Below are 23,988 nucleotides of genomic sequence, written 5' to 3' on the forward strand. Positions count from 1 at the left end.
GCTGCTGCTGTAGCTAAGTCCTGTTATACCTCTTCCATGCCACTAAGCAAAAAGTACATTGCATGGACTGAGAGCTTAAGACTTTGTGTGAGAAAAGGATGTGTGAATGTGAAGCTCCAATAAAGCTGTGCAAAAAAAAAAAAATCTTTTAACTGAATGGAATCCACCTAAAAAGCCACAAAAATGTTTCGCGTGACATGAACTCACCAATAAACCTCTATTTTTCAGACCCTAGGAAACAACATAATTGAGGATGAATGATGGCTACCATTACCCTTAGAAAATCAAAAAGAAGTTAGGTTCAGATTCCCAAATCCAGAGTGGGGCCATGAGGGGTCCAGTGCAGTAATATAACCAATCCCGAAGAAGCTGGTAGGAGCCCCAGGGAGAGTCCTTTTTTCTTTCTGAAGGGCAGGGCAACTTGTAATAGATTTTCCTTGAGAGAGGGGCCCAAGCTTTGGAAAACACTACAGTTCCAATGACATCTGGTGAGCTCTTTATGGGCCTTGAATAATACTGAAAAATATATTATTAATCTTGTAAGGTCCTCTCAAACCCTTAAGAAAAATTAACGGAACAAAACATACTGTATCATTACTATCCCAGTGATATGCACAGTCATAATTACAACTGAAAATTTATGGAAATTTTACTTCCCAGTTGATTAAGATATCTACTTTAAATTACTACAGCCTTTAAGCTAACAGAAGAAATTGCCACAGTAACCAAACATAATTTAAGACGGCCACTCAGCTATTTGCCCAGTGGAAAAAAGTATATTAAACATTTTTCTTATTATTTTAATTTGAAGGTTAGATGGTATTAAAAATGTCATTTGTCGAGCATTAGAGTTTGCAGCAGGAAAAACAGCATGTGAGAAATTTTGCATACTGTTTAAAAATAGGGGAGGTTGTTAAAAAAATGTTTTGGTGGTATTTGATAGAGTACTAAATGCTGAATATAAAATCTTGCATTTAGGATGAAAATGTCTACAGGCAACATATCATTTTGAAAAACAAGGAACAGGGCCTGATATTCAAAAGGATTTAAATGGGCAGGAGAGGCTCCTAGCTTTTTTAATCACTTGTCCAGGGCTAACTGAGCATTTCCAGTGACACTTAGGGGTCCTTTTACTAAGGTGCGATGAAAAACGGCCTGCGGTAGTATAGACGCATGTTTTGGGCACACGCAGAATCATTTTTTCAGCACACCTGCAAAAAAATGGCTTTTTTAAATTTTGCCAAAAATAGATGTGCGGCAAAATGAAAATTGTTATGCATCCATTTTGGGTCTGAGACCTTATCACACCAGCCATTTACTAGTGGCAAGGTCTCGCGTGGTAACCGGGCGGTAATGACCTACGCAAGTCAAATACCACTTGGCGCGCATCCAATACGCATGTCCAAAAATATTTTTGGGACGCGCGTATTAGACGTGCACCAAAAATGAAACTACCACAAGACCCACACGGTAGCCGGGCTGTAACTCCATTTTGGCATGTATAGACGCTTACGCGGCTTAGTAAAAGGGCCCCTTAATTGGATAATGTTGCTGAAAATCCCGTTAGTGCCTAGGCCGAAACCAGCTATTTGGGGGGCATTCTGGAGGTAGAATCAGCATCTAGGGGTTCTTTTACTAAACGTTAGCTCGAGTTACCTGCAGTAGGGCCCATAGGAATAAAATGGGCCCTGCTGAAGATAAATCAAGATAATCTTTATTAAAAGACCCGCTTAGCTAGTTATGTGCCAATTTTCAGCACTTAACTGGCTAAGATAACTGAATAGAACTGTTTTCAGCAGCAGGACCCACATGAATAACATGGGCCTTGCTGCAGATAACTCGAGCTAAGCTTTAGTAAAAGACCCCCTAAATCAATTTGTGTCAATGTCACATTGGAATTTTAACTCTCAATTTATATAAGCTTTTTGCAAGAAAGTAGCAAATATTTCTGCAAAGTTTGAACTCATTGACTTACCTAAAATTGATGGATCTTGTTCTGAGATTAGTTAGACTAATTTCTCAGAGGTTTCTCACCTTCCCAGATCATTGATATTATGAAAAATTTAAATTTAGCCCCTGATGATTGTACCCCAGTTATCATTCAACATTTGGAGAATGATATCACAAAATATATATCCCTGGTGGTCAATAAATCTTTGGTTGACGGCCCTGTTCCTGATGTTTTAAAATGTGCTACTGTCAGACCACTTCTGAAGAATAAGAAATTGAACCCCATGTCTGTTAATAACTATTGTCCAATTTCTTCTCGTAGATTTCTGGCAAAGGTTTTAGAAAAGGTAGTTTTAATTCAGCTATGGGATTTTATTTAGATCTTAATAACTTCCTTGACCCTGTGCAATTTGGGATTCGGCCTAACCATTCCACCAAAACACTTCTAATTTCCATGTGTGACTAAAGTTGTGCTGGATTTGACCACGGCACTCAGGGCCCTGTTTACTAAGCCATGCTATAGGCGCACTAGCATTTTTAGTGCACGCTAATTCTAGAGACGCCCATAGGAATATATGGGTGTCTCTAGCGTTTAGAGTGCACTAAAAACGCTAGTGCACCTTAGTAACCAGGCCACTCAATGTTTTATGGTGTGCTTTGATATTACAGCTGCATTTGATACAATTCACCATGGTATTGTAGTGAGTAGATTACAATCCATGGAGATTGATGGCAAAATGATAGAGTGGTTTCCTTCATTTCTTGAACATCGTAGTTTTTGTATACATCAAGGTTCTGATAGTCATTTGAAGTACATCTCAACAGGAGTTCAACAAGGTTCAGAATTGTCAGCTGTATTCTTTTAACGTTTATTTAAAACCTATGCGTGACCTTCTATTCTATCTTGATGTGCGCTTCAGACTTTATGCTGACAACATTCAGTTCTTTTTTCCTGTGAAAAAAGTCAGTTGATGATGCCATCCAGCATTGTAATTTGAGCTTAAGAATGATTGGGTCTTGGATCCAAGCAAATAGGTTTAGAAACTGAACATGAAGAAAACACAAATCCTATTCTTGTTTGATAATTTGTCTGGTTCTGAGGTTCCTATTGATGATGGTATGATTCCCATTGTCGCAGAACCTAGGTATTTAGGAATCATTGTCGATTCTGTTCTATCTTTTAAGCTGCAAATACAGAATACTATCTGAATGATATTCTTTAAACTAAGATTGATTAGAAGACTAGGGTCCCTTTTACTAAGGTGCGCCGAAAAATGGCCTGTGCTGGTGTAGGCGTGTGTATTGGATGAACACAGGTCCATTTTTTAGCGCACCTGTAAAAAAGGCCTTTTTTGCCAAAAATGGATGTGTGGCAAAATAAAAATCAGCGCACGTCCATTGTGGCCCTAAGACCTTACCGCCACCCACTGACTAAGCAGTAAAGTCTCACGCGTTAACCAAGAGGTCATCATCAGCATGCCACTGTCAATTACCGCCCGGTCAATGCCGAATAGAAATTATTTTCTGCCCTGCGTTTTAGACGCAAGTAGAATTAGAATAACCACCCGGGGCATGCGGTAGTTCTAATTTGACGCTCATTGTATGCACATAGGCACCTACGCAACTTAGTAAAAGGGCCCATAAAAGGCTTGTTATCTCAAGCCAATTTTAGATCTGTTGTAAAATCTTTTGCAATGCCTTTACTGAACTATTGTAACTCGTTGCATTTGGGGTTACCAAATTTTATGCTCCATTCACTTCAGATTGAACAAAATGCTGCTACCCAAATGCTATTTGGGTTACCAAAATGGTCACATATCTCCCCAATTTTGAAAAGAACTACATTAGTTATTGGTTGTCTGGAGAGTACATTTTAAAGTTCTAACTTTAATTCATAAGGCCCTGAATAATGAATCTCCTATTAGTTTAGCTAGTAATTAAAAACAAAATTACCATCCCAATCGAAGTCAGTGCTCTGCTGATAAATTACTGCTGGATGTGCCATCTTTATGTTAAATACTTACCACTACTCAAATTTTTATGTTGGAGGGACGATATTATAGAATGCCCTACCAGTGGAAATTAGGAAAATTAGTTCTGCTGCACAATTCAGAAAGCACTTGAAAGCTTTTCTTTTAGTTAAAGGTTTTGGTAGTTTGACTTGAAATTTTAGTACTTTATTAGTTTTAAATCTGTTTTGATTTTTGTGTGTGTGTGTTAGTGAGTGTTGTTTGTTATGAGGGTCTTTTACTAAGGTGCACTCGTGTTTTTAACTCGCGCTAAAAATCAGCTGTTGCTAAACACTGAGATGCCCATAGAAATATAATGGGCGTCTTGACATTTAGCACCAGCTGATTTTTAGCGTGAGCTAAAAATGCTAGCGCACCTTAGTAAAAAATCCCCTTAGTAACGGACATGTAACATTTTATGTATGTAACAGTTGTAACATGCCTAGAATTGTGAGAGAGAAACTTTTTTTAAATAAATGAATAAAACACAGTCCTATCTTTATGCGGTTCTTCATAGCTGGTTAAGTCCTGAATATCACACTTAGGGGTCCTTTTACAAAGGCGTGCTTAAAAGTGGCTTGCAGTAGTGTAGGCGCAGGTTTTGGGCACACGCAAAATCATTTTCCCGTACGCCTGTAAAAAAGGCCTATTTTTTTCCTCCGAAAATGGAAATGCGGCAAAGTCAAAATTGCCATGCGGCTATTTTGGGTCTCAGACCTCACCGCCAGCCATATACCTAGTGGTAAAGAATTTGGGCGAAAAAAGGGCCTACGCGGGTCAGATGCCACTTGGCGTGCATCTGCTACATGTGTCCAAAAAGAAACATTATTTTTCATATGCTCGTAGCGGACGTGTGACAAACATTAAATGACCACAAGAGCCACGTGGTAGTCGGGTGGTAAGTCCATTTTGGCCCACATTGGGCGCGCGCAGACGCCTATCAGGCTTATTTTTGAAAGTGATCACCGGGCATCTTCCGACATAAATCGGGAGATGGCCGGCGATCTCTCAAAAGCGGTGAAGGTGGGACATGGGAGGGCATGGGCGTGGCTACCAGATGGCCGGCTTTTATGGATAATGGAAAAAAAGCGCAGATAATGGAAAAAAAGCGGCGTTAATCAGTATTTCGCCGGGTTACTTGGTCCTTTTATTTTCACGACCAAGCCTCAAAAAGGTGCCCCAACTCACCAGATGACCACCGGAGGGAATGCCGGATGACCTTCCCATACTCCCCCAGTGGTCACCAACTCCCTCCCACACTAAAAAATTTAAAATAAAAACCTTTTTTGCCAGTCTGTATGCCAGCCTCAAATGTCATACCCAGCTCCCTGACAGCAGTATGCAAGTCCCTGGAACAGTTTTTGATGGTTGCAGTGGACTTCAGGCAGGCGGACCCAGGCCCTTCCCCCCCTACCTGTTACACTTGTGGTGGTAAATGTTAAGCCCTCCAACCCCCCCCCCTCAAAACCCACTCTACCCACATCTAGGTATACCCCTTCACCCATAAGGGCTATGGTAGTGGTGTAGAGTTGTGGGGAGTGGGTTTTGGGGGGATTTGGGGGGGCTCAGCACCCTAGGTAAAGGAGCTATGCACCTGGGAGGTATTTGTATATTTGTTTTAAATTTTTAGAAGTGCCCCCTAGGGTGCCCGGTTGGTGTCCTGGCATGTCAGGGGGACCAGTGCACTACAAATGCTGGCTCCTCCCATGACCAAATGCCTTGGATTTCGCCGGGTTTGAGATGGCCGGCATTTTTTTCCATTATCGCTGAAAAACAAAACCGGCGATCTCAAACCCAGCGAACTCTGGCATTTGGCCGGGCCAAACCATATTATCGAAAGAAAAGATGGCTGGCCATCTTTTTCAATAATACGGTTAAGGCCAGCTGTTGCGTCGCCGTCAAAATAGATCGCCGGCGTCGTTCGATTATGCCCCTCTATGTGGCTTAGGCCAGCAGCGGTCAGCAAAACAATTGCCACCAGCTGAATATCGGACACATGGAAACTGTTAAACCAGAAATCTGGGAGTGATGGTTTCCAAAAATCTGAAGACAGTTAACCAGTGGAATAAAGTAACTGACAAGACTATGAGGGGTCCTTTTACTAAGCCATGGTAAAAGCGGCCTGTGGTAGTGTGGACGTGTGTTTTTGGTGTGCAACCGGGCCAGTTTTTACCACACCTGGGAAAAGGGGCTTTTTTTTAATGGGCCGGGAAAGGGCCTGTGGTAAAACTGAAACCAGAGCATGCCTATTTAAGGCCTGAGCCCTTAACACTTCCCATTGATCTAGTGGTAAGGGCTCATGTGCTACACATGCAGTGACAGATCTGCGCGCGTCAACTGCTGATTAACGCTGGAAATGCCGCGCGTGATGGGAAATAAAAAATAATAATTTGTCCCGGCCGTATGGGCACATGTCAAATTCAAAATTACCACCAGGGGGCGTGCTAGCCTGGCGGTACTCTTGCTTTGGTGTGCGCTGAACGCGCATAGAGCCTACTGCAGCTTTGTAAAAGGGCCTTTGAATGTTTTGTTGCATAAGCAGGAAAAAGAAAGAAATATTGTTTTTGCACACAGACTCCAGTTTCAGAGCTGTATACTTTCATAAGTATATAAGGTATGCATGGTAGAAAGCACATGCCTAGGGTCTTTTAGCATTCATAATTTACCACTACTGAAAAACAGTAATAAATTTGATCTAATTATTTTTAAAAGGTTTCCAAATCTAGAAATATATTTTCAAGAGTTTGAAGGCTGTCATACAGAACTGTACTCTTTAGGATAGCTTTGTAGTTATTGTCCCTCAGATTCTATATAGCACGCCTAGAGATCCGTGCTTAAATCGGCGCAACTTAATTGGTTTAACAAGCTAATCAGAATTGATAACAGCTCTTAACAAGCAATAATGAGCACTAATTGGCACTGATTAGAATTTATGTACACAACTCGCTAAGAGTACTCTTAACAAAGTGAGCCGAACTTCTAACGTGCACAGGCAAAAAGGGGCACGGTTATAGGCGAAGAAATGGGCATTTTCTGGGTGTTCTGAAATTTACATGCGTAGTTGTAGAATATGATCCAGTGTGCGTACATCTATGCCCTGGGAGTTTCGCCACATTTTCATTGGAATAAATGAATGCACATGGTTTTAGGTGCTGAGATATCAACTAAGCATCTCTCTATATAAAAGGCAACACCAACGTTCTATGAAGCCTCCAGCCGGAAGTGTGAAGGGGGCGAGATATCCGGTTTCCCTATGAGTGTCTGCCCCGCCCTCTCTGTAACACAGTCAGTGAAGGAAAACAGCAGAGCACGAAATCAAATTGCTGGCTCTGTAACAGTGAAGGACTCAGAGGGGGGAGGGGAGAGAGGCTAGAGGGCAGGGACACACACACTCCCACATGCACACAGAAGAAAACATTGCTAGCCCCCGTTTCACTTGCATCAGAAACGGGGCTTTTTTACTAGTAGTCTATAATTGGCACCTAAATCTAGGCACCAATTATGGAATACGCTTAGTCGGCACTGATTTCAGCACTGATTTTATAGGCGTTATATGTAGCTTCTCCTCCTATATCTGTAAGAAGCTGGTGGGGAAAAGCTGTTTTCCTATCTCTGCCTTGCCTGGCTGAGGTTTTGAGGCACTGGACCCAGTTTTTGGCAAAGCATGCTTGAAGAGCACTGTATAAAGTTAGTTATTGCCTACTTTCTGATTCTCTAAGGTACTATATTTAGTGCTTTGGTGTACACTCAGCAGTCAAAGTGCCTGATTTTGTAAATGTAACCTTATGAAAGCAGTATTTCTATGGATGCAATTTAAGTTGTGAAAATGAACTGATTGGCAACCATATGCATGAATAAAAGTAATTTTGCTTTGATTATTACAGCAATTTCTGCATCCATAGACTTGCCAAACCATGGGTAATTTGATAATCAATCTCTAGGGGGGGTAATTTTATAATTCCATATATGCATGAAAAAAATAGTCCTACCTTTCTCTGTGAAGGCTTCCACATATTTTTAAAGCAACAGTAAGACTAGGGAATTTATACACTTACATTTACCCTGCTCTTTACCACACACAAATTCAGTGGCGTACCGGGGGGGCAGTGGGGCGGTGGGTGCGGTCCACCCTGGGTGCACGCCACTGGGGGGGGTGCCGCGCGTCTGTCGGCAACGCTCGTTCCCTGCTCCCTCTGCCCCGGAACAGGTTACTTCCTGTTCCGGGGCAGAGGGAACAGGGAACGAGCGATGCCGACAGGCACGCGGCACCCCCCCAGCAGGTAAAAATGCTCCCGGGGGGGTGTCCTTTCTCCAGGGGGAGGTGTCGCACTGCACCTGGGAACCCTAGGAACGCCACTGCACAAATTTTCCAGATTTGTGTATGTGCATACCACCAAATTATAAAAACTATAGGGTCGATATTCAAATCAAGGTTCTAGCCATTTAAATCGCTTGTACAGGGCTGTCCAGGGAACTGAACAGTGCAGCTGAATATCCCCTCTTACTGCCTCTGAGGGAGTTTATAGAACTCTGCCCCTTACCCTTAAGAATAGTCCCATAGACAACCTGAGTCACCTTAGGAAGACTAGTCCCGCCCGAGAGGAAGTGAGCTGGGAGGAGGGCTGGAGCCAAAATCAGGAGGTATATGAGATGGGGCCTGACTGAGGATAAGGAGGCCCAGAGAGAAAAAGGAATTGAAGCCCCAGTTTATGCTACCAGCTATGATTAAGAATTGTGACCTGGCTGAGGTAAGCTGCTTTTGTTTCTTGTTTGAGACTGACTAGCCTTGTTCTGAGGTCTGGCTAGAGTCAGACCTTAGTATTTGGAGAAGAACTGAGAAAGACTACCAGACTGTGTTTGGGACAGGCAGGGGTGTAGCCAGACCTCGCCGGGAGTGGGGGGTCCAGAGCCCGAGGTGGGGGGCACTGTTTAGCCGCCACCACCCCAGCCGTCGCCACATTGGACCCCCCCTGCCGACGACCCCCTTGAACCCCCCCTCCCGCCATCAACCCTCCCTCACTGTCGCCACCCACCCCACTGCCGCATCAGATACCTTGTTTGCTGGCGGAGGTCCCTGAACCCTGCCAGCCGAAGAGAGTCTTCTTCAGCGCCAGAGTAGTGCCTTCGTTCAACGAAGTTCCTAGTGTGATCAGCTGTTTCTGATGCCTTACGTCCTGCACGGGGCTACATGCACGATGCAGGACGTAAGGTGTCAGAATCAGCTGATCGCCCAGGCCCCCTCAGGCCCCACGTAGCTACGCCACTGGGAACAGGGCCGACCTACCAGCCACAGACTGTGTTTGGGCCTTGCTAGCCTATGGCCTGCTTAAGACTGCTTATTGAACTACAGAGGCGTTCTGTCTTTTGTGCCTGGTCCTGTGAAGTAACAGGCCTCAGGATTAAACTAAATAAAACACTTTTCTTTTATATCCCTTGTCCGGCTCTGCTATTCCAAAGCCCACCCTCGTCCTTCTCTTGGGGTGTCACACTGCCTATGCTGAAACTGGCTAGTTTGTAGGTGGTCTGTGGGTGGAGCCAAAAATTAGTGCCCTGCTTTCCTCCTCCATTGTAACTAGCAAATGAGACTACAGTTAGGAGCCAGTCAATGGGTCGGCAGTGGAGACGGAGGTCTGGAAAGCAGCTCTAGTCGTAGGAAGGAGGTGATCTGGAGGAAGATTCTGTGCTGTAGAAATGAAGTTTCTGCATGTGATGGGAGGTGGAAGATACATTTGTATGGAAGAAGCAGTTCAAACAGCTGCACTGATGTACTGTAACTCTGGAATTAAGGAAGTGCACCTTTCAAGCTGACTTCTGTCTCCATCTCTCCTGATCAGACACACAGAGAGCACAAGCACACGTGTATAGACACACACAAACATGTATACCCACACACCTCACACACTCACGCAGAAAGGTTGTAAAGAATTTCCTTGAGCTGTGCTATGCCTGCTTTCCCCACTTATTTAATATTATGGATTTCAACATTTTCTGTTTGAGTAAGACCATTTGTCTTGGTTCTGTTTTAGGGATGATGTGATACATCATACTGAAATGTAAAACCAGGAAGCAATTGTAAGACTATAAAATGGGAAAGCGAACTTGGGATTGTATGCCAAAGCCTAACACTAATATACAGGTTCCAAAGTAAAGTTAAGCAAAACCATTGTGATTATTTCTTTTATAGAGTAGACCTTATATAAGTCCAGAGAATTGTAGGAGTAGGACTGCAGAGAAACTGGCACAGTTTGCAAAGGATCTGAACTTCAGTGAACGATTTCTTACTCAAGTTAATACCACCGTTTCTCTGATGTACACATCTCAAGACATCAATCTATATAAAAAATCTATGCTTTCTGCCTGCCGCTTAAAGCATATTGCCGAACTGGATGACTATAAAATTGCTACAGGCTTTGAAGCTCAGGTCATAAAGCCATAGAATCAGAACCACTGTAATGCATCATTGCATTCCACTCTCAATGTATTCTGAGAACAAGCAGAGTTCTATATCCACCAAAAATGTGTTTGCAATGCTAAGGCAAGCTATTATTTTCTTTTAAAAATCACTGAGGTAAAAAGATTTGTCTAAGTAACTTAGGGGTCCTTTTACTAAAGGGTTGCCGAGTGGCAACCCAGAACTACCGCTGGCCTAACGTGGGTGCTGGTGGTAGTTCCACCCCCAGTGCATGCCATTTCTGGCGCTAGTGGAAATATTGAAACAATATTTCCACAGGGTCGGTTACCCAGTGGTAATCGAGCAGCATTGCGGGCTGCCCGATTACCGCAGGGTTAATGTGGGAGCCCTTACCGCCACCTCAATGGGTGGTGGTAATTGCTCCCCCCCCCCCCCCACACACACACACACAATGGCCATACAGCAAGTGTGAACTTACTGCATGGCCATTTCATTTTTGGCTATTTTCACCCACTGTGGTAAAAGGCACCAAGGTGCATGTTGAAAAAGGCCACCACAGCTCGTGCAAGGCTTAGTTACCCAGACAAATCTATGGGTTTTAAATTACATCCTTCCCACCTTCTATCCAGCAGTTAAATTTTATAAGACAACTTGTTAGCCGTACAAAATGTATATAGTTAAGAAGAAATGGAGTTGGAAGCATTCCAGGGGCCCAATTATATTTTAGTTGGACAGCACCAATATTCAGTGCTGCTCTGCTAAACTTAAGGGCTCTTTTACTAAAATGTGGTAAAGTTTTGCAGTTACTGTGTGTTAATAGCAAAAATTAACATACAGAGGCCCTTTTACTAAGCCGTGTAGACACCTATGAATGCCCAACGTGCCTCAATTTGGAGTTACCGGCCAGCTACCGCGTGGCCCTTGCAGTAATTTCATTTTTGATGCGCATCCACTACTCACGCCGGAAAATAAATTTTATTTTCTGGCTCACGGCAGAAACCGTGAGGTAATCGTCATTCTACGCATGTAGATGATTACCGCATGGTTAAAACATGAGACCTTACCACTAAGTCAGTGGTTGGCGGTAAGATCTTAGACCCAAAATGGACGCGTGGCAAGTTTTATTTTGCTGCACGTCCAATTTTGGCAAAAAAAAATTTTTAAAGGCCTTTTTTTACAGGCGCGCTGAAAAATGGAACTCTGCAGCCCCAAAACACGTGCTTACACTAGCACAGCCCATTTTTCGGCGCACCTTAGTAAAAAGGCCCCACAGTAACTGCAATACCTCTGCTTTAAGTACTGCTTATGTAGTTAAGATAGAGAAAAACTTTGAGGGTTATTCTATTCAGAAGCATAGCCAGGTTGAGGGCGTGGGGGGAGGGGAGATTGGACTGCCAATGGCGTCAGCGTGTATTTTAAATGTCAAAGATCACATAAAAAATAGGCACTAGCGCTATCGGAAGTCCGTTTGGGGGAGTGGCTGCTCCCGAGGCAACCCACCTAGCTTTGCCTCTGATTCTGTTACAAATAAAAATGCAAAAGTATCTTGTATACCGCTGACACTCAACAATCTGGTTCTGTATGATTCACAAACCATAAAGAGGCTACTACAGTACTAGGAAAAAAATAAGAAACATTACATCATTTACATATAGCCCCTGAGTACCGTTAAATAAGGTCAACAATATCCGGAAAACAAAAAAGTTATTATGCTCCTTCCAAGAAAGTCTTGCAACATTTGCCAGAAGGGGAACTTGAGGAATTAGTCCCACCTGGTAGTATAGATTTGACAGCCTTTCTGGAAGAGTCTATGGATAGCATTCCCACTAGAGCAACTCTATTGGTAACATTTCAAGAAGAGAAAGATAGAAATATGTTTCTTAAATTGTATTTTAGGAAAAGAGACATACTCTTTTGTGGAAAAACTGTTCCAATATTTCCTGATGTTTCTAGAGTCACTCAATTGTCTAGGAAGGCCTTTTTGAATAGGAAGTCTTCTGTCTAGAGATTAGGTGGGACCTTTTTTCTAAAATTCCTCTGTAAATGCCTTATTACTGTTCTAGAGAAAATGTATTTTTTCTCAGATCCTCAGCATTCAGAAAGTTTATTGGCTGAGCATAAGGATTCATTGGCAAAACAATGAGAGGTGATGATTCGCAACTAGATTTAGCAATAGAAATACAAGCAGACCAACAGTCTGAAGAGGTGTACAGTTTAATGAACTGCACACCTGTTGGTCTGCTTGTGTTTTTAAGGATTCATTGAGACAGGCAATAGGGTAAATGAATAAAGATTGTTAAAGTACAGTTTTTGTTCAGTTAAGGAATGCCCTCTTTGTTATGGTATATTTCTATTAGTGCTTTTGGTATTTCTTCCCCGAGATGTGGGCTTTGATGCCATTAATATTTTTCATCTTTATTTATTATGATTATGTTTTTCAATGATTCTTGGCATTTTACCATACATTGTTGTGAATGTAATAATTATAAAAATCTTCAATAAAATAAATAAATAAACAATGACAGAATTCAAAAAGGCATGAGATAAACGCAGAGGATTTCTAATTAGAAAATGGATGGTATAAAAAAAAATACCAAATCTTAAATGGCTGCATGTGTGTTGATGTGTCGAGTGACACTTAGATGGCAACTCAGACTGTGAAGAACTAAGGCCGGTGCCAGGCAGACTTGTACAGTTTGTGTTTTGTATATGGCACTCCAGTTTAGGATGGGCTAGAAAGGGCTTCAACAGCAACTCTAGTAGCTGGAACGCGAGGACAGTGCTACGTAGATTTTTATGGTCTGAGTCACGCAAATAGCAAGATGGATTCAGGTAGGCTGCAGTGAGCTTCAATGGCAACTCCAGTACTTGGAATGTAAGGACAGTGCCAGGTACACTTCTATGGTGTATGTCCCAGAAATGCCTAAGAATGACCATGATCGAGTATTTTATATCATACTTATTATTGATTTAATCATGAAGTGATAATGAGTATGACTGTTGGGCAGACTGGATGGACCGTTCATGTCTTTATCTGCCATCATTTACTATGTTACCATGTTACATGTGCAGAATCTGGGCAGGACTCACATGTGTGCCAGTCATTCCATGCAAATTGCTGTGTAGTTGGCTCTCTGCCCTGGGGAGCTTTGACTGCATTATGGTAACCTCTGTTATAAGTTTTATAGCTATTGTTTTGTTGCTCTCCCCTACACCCCTTAATGGACTAGATTCTATATTTCATGCCTAAAAAAATTGGTGCCACAAAAAATTATGCCTGTCATCAATTTAAGGTAGGTGAGCCCTTAGACCACAGCTGAAGCTGTGACAGGCAAGTCCCCTGGGCTGGCACAGGGCAGGAGTCAGAACAAGAACCATGACAAGACAAGGCTAGAATAAACCAGGCAAGATGAGACAAGGCTGGGCTAGGCAAAACTAAACAAAGCAGGGCAGAAAAAGCAAGATACCAAAGACATGTCAATGACCAGATCCAGGTGAGGCAAGAAAAGCAAGGCATAGGAGCTAAAACTGGAACCCAAGCAGAACAAAACAAGACTCAGAACTAGATTAAAACTGGATCCAGAACCCAGGCAGAACAAGGCAAGGCAGAATAAGGCAAGATATGGAACTAGGTTAAAACTGGGTCCAGAACATGCAAGACAAAGACAAGGCAAGAACTGGATCCAGACAGGAATGGACAAGACAAGGCAAGGCACAACTGGACAAAGCAGACAGGCAGGACAGAAGCTGGATTCAGATGAAGCAAGGAGAGCAAGACAACAGGGCTAGAACTGGAGCCCAGGCAGAACAAGACAAGACATGGAACTAGGTTAAAACTGGTCCAGAAAAGGCAAAACAAGGACAAGGCAATAACTAGATCTGGGCAGGGCAGGGCAAGACAAGGCAAGGTGTTATTTTATATCTAGGTGGGCATAAGTCAAGCAGTACTGGTCCGTCTCGAAGGTCCAGTCACGTTTCTGTTATGAATAGTATACTTAGTTGTTCAGTTTCAATCCAGTCTCTAATTATGGCTGACTTGTTAATCATTGACCTCACATTTATATAACCTATAAGAATGGACTGTCAACTTGTCTGTGGCTTGGCAGTGCTCCGCCCTATCCAGCCCCAGGTTTTCTAGGGAACTTCCAATTACTCAGTAACAAATAATAGTAAAAACATAAATGCAAAACTTCTCCTTGTTTTATTGAGAACAGTCTTCTTCGAGGCTATAGGCTTCCAATAGCTCAGTTCATAGCCTCAGCCCATTTACAGTCTCATCTTATCAATGGGAATTTAAACACAGAGGAGGAATCTTCCTGTACTGGTGGCAGCAAAGTCCCGCTCCTCCCTCAAACTCAAGGCAATTTCAGCAATTCATTCTGTAAAATCCACTCCCCCAAAGTTCATGCGGCAAAGTGTCCCCAATGCCTCCCCTAACTTCAAGGCAATCCCAAAAGGTTCAGTTATCAGAGTCAAATTCAAAAAAATCCCAGTATAGCCAAACACAAAGCCCTCAGAGAATGTCCTGAGGAAAGGTGACACCCCTCCCTTTCACACCAGCAATTTACTCCTGGTATCCTCCCCATGGGTCAAACTTGAGCTCAGTGACAGACTTCAGTTACATTTCCAGGGAATCTGCTCAGATGCTTCTATTAAATTTCCTCTCCACGTATTGAATCAAACTGCCTACCAAAGTTGCTAACAAGCCCTTAGATTGCCCCCTCCTTACCTGGGCTAGGGCAGAAGTATCCATGGGCTCTATTCTAGCCCCCACATCCACCTCTTGAGTCTCTGAAATCCCCTCTGCAGGCAACCACGCCATGGGCTCTAATTGTCCTCCCTTCCCCCGCAGCTGTTTGTAATCCTCAGCATTAGCTGGCTCAAAAAGGTCATGGGAGTCTCCCCTGGAAGCCTGGGATTTGTAGTCCAGTTCACCCTCTCTCAGAGAGTCTTGCGCCCCCCCTCCGAGAATCCTGGGTATTGTAGTGTGGGTTAACCTTGCTAGCGGAGTCAGGTGATCCTCCCCAGGGAAGCTGGAAGTTGTAGTCCCTCAATAGTTCCCGCAAATGTCTGCCTTTCCAGTGTCTTATTCCGGAGTCCATTTGTCACAGTACATATATATCCTTGTTGATGTTGGTATACTTGACAGTCTGTAATTGTCTGTGCGTTCTATCTCTTTTGATGTTATGGTTATCTGATTATTATTCGTATTTATATTTTTAGTATTAGTTATTATTATTATTACATTTGTACCCCACGCTTTCCCACACAATGCAGGCTCAATGTGGCTTACATAGCAATTTGAAATACAAAATTAATAGGATTTTAATAAAACAGTAGTTAGGATGTTGTTCTCTGGTTTGTTTTGGGTTTTGTGAGTTGGGTCATTTCAGTTGGTGGTAGGGGGCATCGCTACTCAAAACTGCTTCCAGCTCCAACTCCGACTCCACGACTCCTACTCCGAATCTACAGCCCTGACCTCAAGAGGTGTATCTAACTGCATCATGATATTTGTCATGCAGTTAATGCATGGTAATGAAGTTTTCTCTGTGGAAAAAATACAGGAAATGTTTTCAACATTTAACACAAAGGTTTTGCAGTTACTGTTTGTTAGTTTTGGCAATTAGTACATGATAGCAGCAAAACCTTAGGACAACTTAGGTGCCAATAATATCCTTGAAAAGTATTTGTCTTACAAGCAATACAGTATCATGAACCATCAACATGGTACATCTGCATACTAAATGCAATACTTTCCTTATTGGCACATGTATGGTATATGAGATCTTGCACAACCAGCTGGCCATACACATTTGCAATTTAAATCCTAATAATGAGCTTAGCAGAGAGGTTTCTGCTTCACTGCAAATTTCTTTGCATAATTCATGGCATTCTTGTCTAATTTTCAAATAATGTTACACAGTCCATAAGCACTAGTTTTGTGCTTACTTTCTGCTTCTGTTGTGAATTTCAGTCCTCGTCATTCTTATTTCACTGCATAAACCTATATCTTCTCTGCTAGACAGCAGCCAGATTTCAACACATTTTAACATTCATCTGTAACAGAACAGCCCTCTTATCTTTTTGCCTTCAGTCTATTCCTTATCTACCCAATGCAACATCCACCAATGGCTTCCTTACCTCCACTGAATGTTGCTGTTACTATAATTCTTCTGTACAAAGACCTTAGGTCTAGTAGGTTTGAATAACATATTGTATCACAAATGTCTAGTTTACTCATGCTCTCCTGTTCCCCACTTACTGCCAGAAATAAATTATCCTTAGCTGCAATTCTATTTATATCAAAGGACAGAGAAAGTAGAGCTAGCCAGGAAGTACATCTTGAGCTAACATATTGGATGGGTCTTTTTCAAACAAGGGATCATTTTCTAATCCAAAAACAAAGAGGAAGAAAGGTTATGAAAGCATCATAATCTTAGTAAATGTCAGCTTGGTTTCATTCATTGATGCTCTTTGGCTGTGTTGCAAAAGATGTAAAGCGTGTCAGAAGCTTTCTATGCTAAATGGGTTACACAATGTTTATAGTAAAGCATAAGTTTTGTCAAGGCTCCTCCTCCATTTCTTACTTTCACTCTAACTTGAAAATCAAGTTTATTTATTTTTATTCAAAGTAACTTACTAAACCTCAAATTGAAACAAGGTAAGAAAACAAGAAAACAAGGTGACAAATAACACAGAGAAATTAGCAAACTGGACTAGTGGGAAACAAATGGTTAACTGTAGAAAAGCTATATTTGATAAAATGGGTATTTAAATAAGAACAAAATGCAGAGAAAGAGAAGGCTAATCTGGAAACTCTGGAAGCTGATTAGTCCACAAGTAAAAGACTATTCCTCTTCAACCTTGCCAGATAAGTCCACACCAGTGGAACTTGTCCTCCTCCCAGCAGGTGGAGTCAGAGAAAAACTGTGCTTGCCTCCCCTGTATATGCAGATGCAGTCAGAAGGCCAATCAATATTGTTTCCAGAAGTTAGGAGACATGTTTGATGCAGCAAGGCTGATGATGGTACAGGCAGGGTTGCTGACTTGCATGCTACCTTGTAGACCTAAGGACCTGGGGCTTTGGGGAGTAGGTTGCGTCTTCCTCCTTCCTTCTTTCCTTGGGGTCTCTGAGGAGTCCCTAGAGGCCATTAGAGTAGCTTTCCATCTGGAATAGCCTGCTTGGAAGTAATGAGCATTGCAGAAGAAAAAATTGGAGAATGAAACATACCCCTAGGAAACCTACAGAACAGGCGTTGCCTTCCCTGCAGTCATATACAATTATGATCAACAAGATCTTAGGGTACCTAGCTAAGCAGCAGGTACCCCTACATCACTTAGCATGCCATGCATATCCTGGGGGATCCTCCTTCAGCCAAAAAAGTTTTAAAAGGAGGTTTAAGTCACCTAGATGGCATAGCAGGTGCCCCACCCTACTGAAGATGCTGGCCAGAAATGCAAATTTACATGCTGGTGACACACTCTCATCATTATCATTTGTGTACGGCAGTAGCTTTTAAAACATATGGGGGAGGAGTAAAATGATTTTATACCTTGTTGTGTCTGGAAAAAAAAGTTTGCTATACTCCTCTATTCTCCTATTAGAAGCTCCTTGCTTAGGCAGGACAACTGAGAGCAACACACTCACATTGTTTTCTATAAGGGACTAGTCTCCAAAGCGGTGCTGGGGAGCCCCAGGTGTTTGATCACCTCTCTCATGAGAGGAGGAACAGGCTTATAGTAAATCTTAGGCTGGACCTCAGTCACTTGGAGTTGAACAGGTAAACTCAGCTAGAGTAGCCTTTGCTTCAAAAAAAGAGATAGAGAGAGTATGTATTGCAACTGTATTGTATGTAAGCAAAGTAAAAAAAACAAATTCTTATACAAGAAAGAGGCCATTATCTCTCCCTATGAAGTAGGTAGATGATTCTTGCCTGTTCAGGTTCACCACCAAATGAATGATATCATGTCCTGGACTCCATAAACCCAGGATATCTATGACTGTTGCTGGGTCAACATCATCAAAGTCACCAAGTTAAAGGAGTTATTCAGACCAATTCTGTGACATGCTGGATGCCTGAAAAGGTATTCTAAAGCACAAAAGCACCAAGAGCCTTCAAAAACGGAACAAGTGATTTTAATTCACAGCGTAGATCAAACTTGTACATCAATGACCTAACATGCAGGGCCGGTCTTAGCAATTGCGGGGTCCTGTGCAGACCAGTTCGCTGCCCCCCCCCCCCCCCCCCCCCCCCCCCAGCCCCTTGTTGACAAGATATGTTTTAAACATTTTCTTTTATTTCAAATAAAGACAAATCAAGCAAAACTTGTATACAAAAACTAATTCAAAATGCTATACTAGGAAACCTTTGGGTTTAAAAAGCAAAACCATGTGCACGTAAGGACTAGATAAATGAATTAAAACAAATCCCCTTAAAATGTATAATACTTGGTAGCAATAATGAAACAGTGATTGAATATTCAGATATCAAGCAGCCTGAGACAACAGATTTATTTTCCATTGAACATAATTAACTTTGTATGAACTTGGCTGCTAATAGTGTGCTGAACTGGACAATGTTGGCACATTTAGCCACACCCTTTTACCAGCCATGGCGCATATAAACAGTAATCATTGAAAATGTTATACCAGTACAGGAGAAGAAAAATAACTTGGGATTTTTTTTCATTATAAATAATATCTGTAAGCTGTTACAGCTCCAGTATACCCAAAATGACACAAACCAAATTAGCATACAGATTCTGCATGCAGCACAATACAAGAAAAACAGAACATTGCTATACATTGCAAAATAAGACAGCAGATGTAAATTCTCAAATTGGACATATTTCAAAAACTAAAATAAAAATAAAATTATTTTTTCTACCTTTGTTGTCTTGTGACTTTGTTTTGCTGATCATGGTGGTCCCAGTCTCTGATTCTGCTGCTCTCTATCTGCTCCCTTAACTCCACTTCCAGGGCTTCCTTTCCATTTATGTCTTTACTTTCCTCCTTTCTTCTTCATTTCTTGCCCTACATCCATAGATAAAAGCTGGGTCTGCCACGGACTTGACTGGAGGAGGTACAGAGTGGATCCAGCTTTTGCCAATTTTCTCCAGCCATGTGCAGTTTTTCTCCTCTTTTCCCTTTCCCTCATCTCCGTCAGTATGCATCTCCTTCCTCTTTCTTCCCTCCCCTCCATCCACATTCATCTCCTTCCTCTCTCTTCCCTCTCCTCCATCCATGTCCAGCAGTTCTCCTCTGTCTCCTCCCCTCCATCCATGTTCATCTCACTTCATCTCATGTCCTCTCTCTTCCCTCCTCTCCATCCATATCCAGCATTTCAACTCTCCCCTCTCCTCCATCCATGTCCAGAAATTCTCCTATCCCCTCCATCCATGTGCATCTCCTTCCTGTCTTCCCTCACCTCCATCCATATCCAGCATTTCTCCTGCCCTCCCCTCCCATCTATGTCCAGCGATTCTCCTTTGCCCCCTGTCCTCCCCTATCATCCACATCCAGTGATTTTCCTCTGTCCCCTCCCCTCCCCTCCCATCCATGTCCAACATTTCTCCTCTTTCCCCTCCCCTCCATCCATGTGCATCTCCTTCCTCTCTTCCCTCACCTCCACCCATCTCCAGCATTTCTCTTGCCCTCCCCTCCATCCACCCATGTCCAGCAACTCTCCTCTCTCCCCTGCCCTACCCACCCATCCATGTCCAGCAATTCTCCTCTGTCCTCCCCTCCCATCTATGTCCATTGATTCTCCTTTGCCCCCCTGTCCTCCCATCCCATCCACATCCAGTGATTCTCCTCTGTCCCCTGCCTCTGCCCCTCCCCTCCTTATCCAGTGACTCGCCCCAGCCCCCAACATACCCCCCCTTTAGCCCCCGAGTTTCAGTTCACAACCCCAGCCCCACCTGTGCCCTCAGTTTTCCACAGCCCTCCTTTTCTTGCAGCCACCCTGCGTTTATAAAGTCGCGGCAGCGAAAAAGCAGGCTCGCCTCTAGCCTTTAAGCCTTTCCTTCTCTCTCAGTGTGCACTGTGCTGCCTTTCTCTGATGCAATTTCCTGTTTCCGCGAAGGCGGCACACTGCACGCTGAGAGAGAAGGGGAAGGCTTAAAGGCTAGAGGCAAGCCTGCTTTTTTGCTGCCGCTACCGCCGCTACAACTTTTTAAACACAGGGCGGCTGGAAGGAAAGCAGCTGAGGATCAATGACAGAGAGTGAGAGGAAGCACCATGGGGCCCTTGGAGGCACGAGGCCCTCTGCGACCGCTCCTGTCGCCCCTGCCTTAGACCGGCCCTGCTAACATGGGCTGTGTTTCAGCACACAGCGCCTGTGTCAGGGGTCGTGTGAAATATGTTGGAGCAGAGTCATCAAACATAGTTAACAGGTAAGGCATAAACTGATCTATAGTAAGAATAAATTCATAAAGTTAGAAGGAAGTTGACTAGGTTAGAACTTAGGATATGTTCAGGAAAAGGAAATTTAGAGCCCTGTTTACAAAGGTGCGTTAGCGTTCGTTAGAACGTGCTGTGTAGGGGCCATAGGAATATTGTGTGTGTCTACACAGTTAGCGTGTGCTAATTGTTAGCACATGGTAACGAACACTAATGCACCTTTGTAAACAGTGTCCTTTGTGTGTTTCATTTTTTCTGAATTATTCACAATTTTGGGGTGTTTTTTTCGGCACATTTCACACCTTTTGTTTTAATAGGAATTTTTTTAATGAGGACTATTGCATTTTAATGATCACTAAAGGGCCCTTTTACTATGCCACTAATGCACATCTAAAGCAGCAAAAAATGGAGTACAGTGGTACATGCTAAAGGTGTCCTGCGAGAACTTTGAAATTTGCACATGCTAACAGCGCAATATTTTTCTAAATTTGTAGGGGATGTGTCAGGGACAGAGAGGGATGTTCCTGCACTAACCAGTTAGTGCATCCAAATTACGACAAAGCCCTTATTGCCTACAAAATGGGTGGTGGTACGTGCTCACACAGTAATTTTAAAAATTGGCTGTGCAATAATGGTAAATTTAACAATTGGTGATTAATGCAAAAAATAGAAAAAAAGGCATTTTTACACTTACAGTACAAATGGCTTTAACACATGGGAAAGACTTGCGTAAGGGCCTGCTAATGCCTATTTTTAATGCTGCCTAGTTAAAGGACCCCTAATTGATTTAATGCATGTTAATTCTTAAATTACAGTATGTTAAATCAATTTAACACACATTAATTTGTAAGGTGCGTTATCAAACCTAATGCACATTAAAGAATGTGCATTCCTAGTTTCAACTATCATTAAATTTCTGAGAAAATGTAATTGAAATAAACATTCCCCCTCTCGCCAGCCCTTGCCCCTTCCCCCTCAACACACACACACACTAACAGAAGCACTTTGGACTACATTCTTACTTAACCCTTAACCCTCCATTGCTTCAGGTACAAACTTAGATTATGAGCCCTCATGGGACAGAGAAATATCCAGTGTACCTGAATGTAACTCACTTTGAGCTACTACTGAAAAGGTGTGAGCAAAATCTAAATAAATAAATAAATAATAAATAAAATTCTATACATCACGCCTTAAAAAATTGGCTCTGAAAAAAATTTCCATGCAGTTTATAGAATACTAGCCTTTGAGCCCGTAAAAACGGGCTATTATAGGAAGGGGGGGTTGAAAGGCCCGCCCCCGCCGCCGAGTTCGCCGCTGCCCCTCCCCCTCCGAATTCGCGCCCCCCCCCCCCCCGAGCCGTCACCACCCACCTTCCACCCGGTCGGGCCCTCGCTCCACTATTGAAACAGCGAGGGTCCGGGAACGCAGCACTGAGCTCTGCTGAGCTGCCGACATCGGCCTTCCTTCTTCTTCTCTGCCTGTCCTGCCCTCGTGTGATGTAACGTCGTCGAGGGCGGGACAGAGGCAGAGAAGAAGAAAGAAGGGCGATGTCGGCAGCTCAGCAGAGCTCAGTGCTGCGTTCCCGGACCCTCGCTGTTTCAATAGTGGAGCGAGGGCCCGACCGGGTAGAAGGTGGGTGGCGGCAGCGACTCAGGTGGGAGGAGCATTAGACGGCGGTGTCCCTCCCTCAGAAATGCACAGTACAGACCCTCTCTGTTCCGCCTCCCGTCATCACATATTGACGCGGGGGCGGGGCAGAGAAGGTCTCTACTGCGCATTTGCGAGTGAGTACGACACTCGCCTTTTATATATATATTGATGTCAAGCTCCCATCTGTGCTACTAAATTTAGTCATGAGCAGTTATGCCAAGTAAAACTTGGTGTAAATCAGGGGCGTAGCCAGACCTCGGCGGGAGGGGGGTCCGGAGCCCAAGGTGGGAGGGCACATTGTGGCCCGCCTCCCCCAGCCGCTGCCCCCGCCACTTTTGACCCCCCCCCTGCTGCTGCCGACCCTCCCCCACCACTTTTGATCCCCCCCACTGATGACCCATCCCCACCACATTCAACACCCCCCCCCCACCGCCGCCGCAAGGTACCTTTGCTGGTGGGGGTCCCCAACCCCCACCAGCCTTAGTCTTCTTCAGCGGTGGCAGCGGGGTTGAAAGTGGCGAGGGAGGGTCAGCGGGGATCGAAAGTGGAGGGGGCCCGGACTAAATCTGTGGGGGCCTATGCCTCCTTGGCCCCACCTAGCTACGCCCTTGCTGTAAATACTGATGTCTAAATTAAGCATGGATCGGGTGTATTCTATAACAATACACATAGATTTTAGAAACACTCATGACCCACCCATTCCATGCACATGGCCACATCTCCTTTCAATTAAGCGTCTTAGAATTTAAACACATCACATTATAGAAAACACTGTTTACTAAGCCGCGCTGTAGGCGTGCACGCTTTTTAGTGTGCGCTAAAAACTAGCAAGCGCTAACAATACAAACGGCACCCATAGGAATATAATGGGCGTCTATATTGTTAGCACGTGCTTATTTTTAGCGTGCGCTAAAAAGTTATCTCACCTAAAGCACAGCTTAGTAAACATGGCCCTTAGAACATAAGAACATAAAAACATAAGAGTAGGCATACAGGGTCAGACCAGTGGTCCATCTAGCCCAGTATCCTGTTTTCCAAGCAGTGGCAAGCCAGGTCACAAGTACCTGGCAGAAACCCAAATCATGGTAACACTCCATACTACAAATCCCAGGGCAAGCAGTTGCTTCCCATGTCTGTCTCAAAAGCAGACTATGCACTTTTCCTCCAGGAATTTGTCCAAACCTTTTTTAAACCCAGATATACTAACTGCCCTCTGGCAAAGAGTTTCAGAACTTAACTATTCATTGAGCGAAAAAATATTTAGACGGTTGTGTGCCTAAATTCTATTTAATGCCAATTAGTGTCAATAATTGTTTGTTAATTTGGCAATTATCAACCCTGATTGGCTTGTAAACTAATTAAGTTGCCAGAATACGATTGGATTTGCACGCGCAACTTAAGTCACGCTGTATAGAATCCGGGGGTTTATGCGTAAAGTATGCATTCATTCACTGGCTCACAGTGTGCATACATCTACTTGCTGATGAATGAGACAAGTGTAGGAGCATGAGGGGACTAGAAGTGCAATTATAATATCAAATATTTGTGTGGAATTTTTGGCT

This window comes from Microcaecilia unicolor, chromosome 9 (assembly GCF_901765095.1).
Source record: "Microcaecilia unicolor chromosome 9, aMicUni1.1, whole genome shotgun sequence".
Lineage (NCBI taxonomy): Eukaryota > Metazoa > Chordata > Amphibia > Gymnophiona > Siphonopidae > Microcaecilia > Microcaecilia unicolor.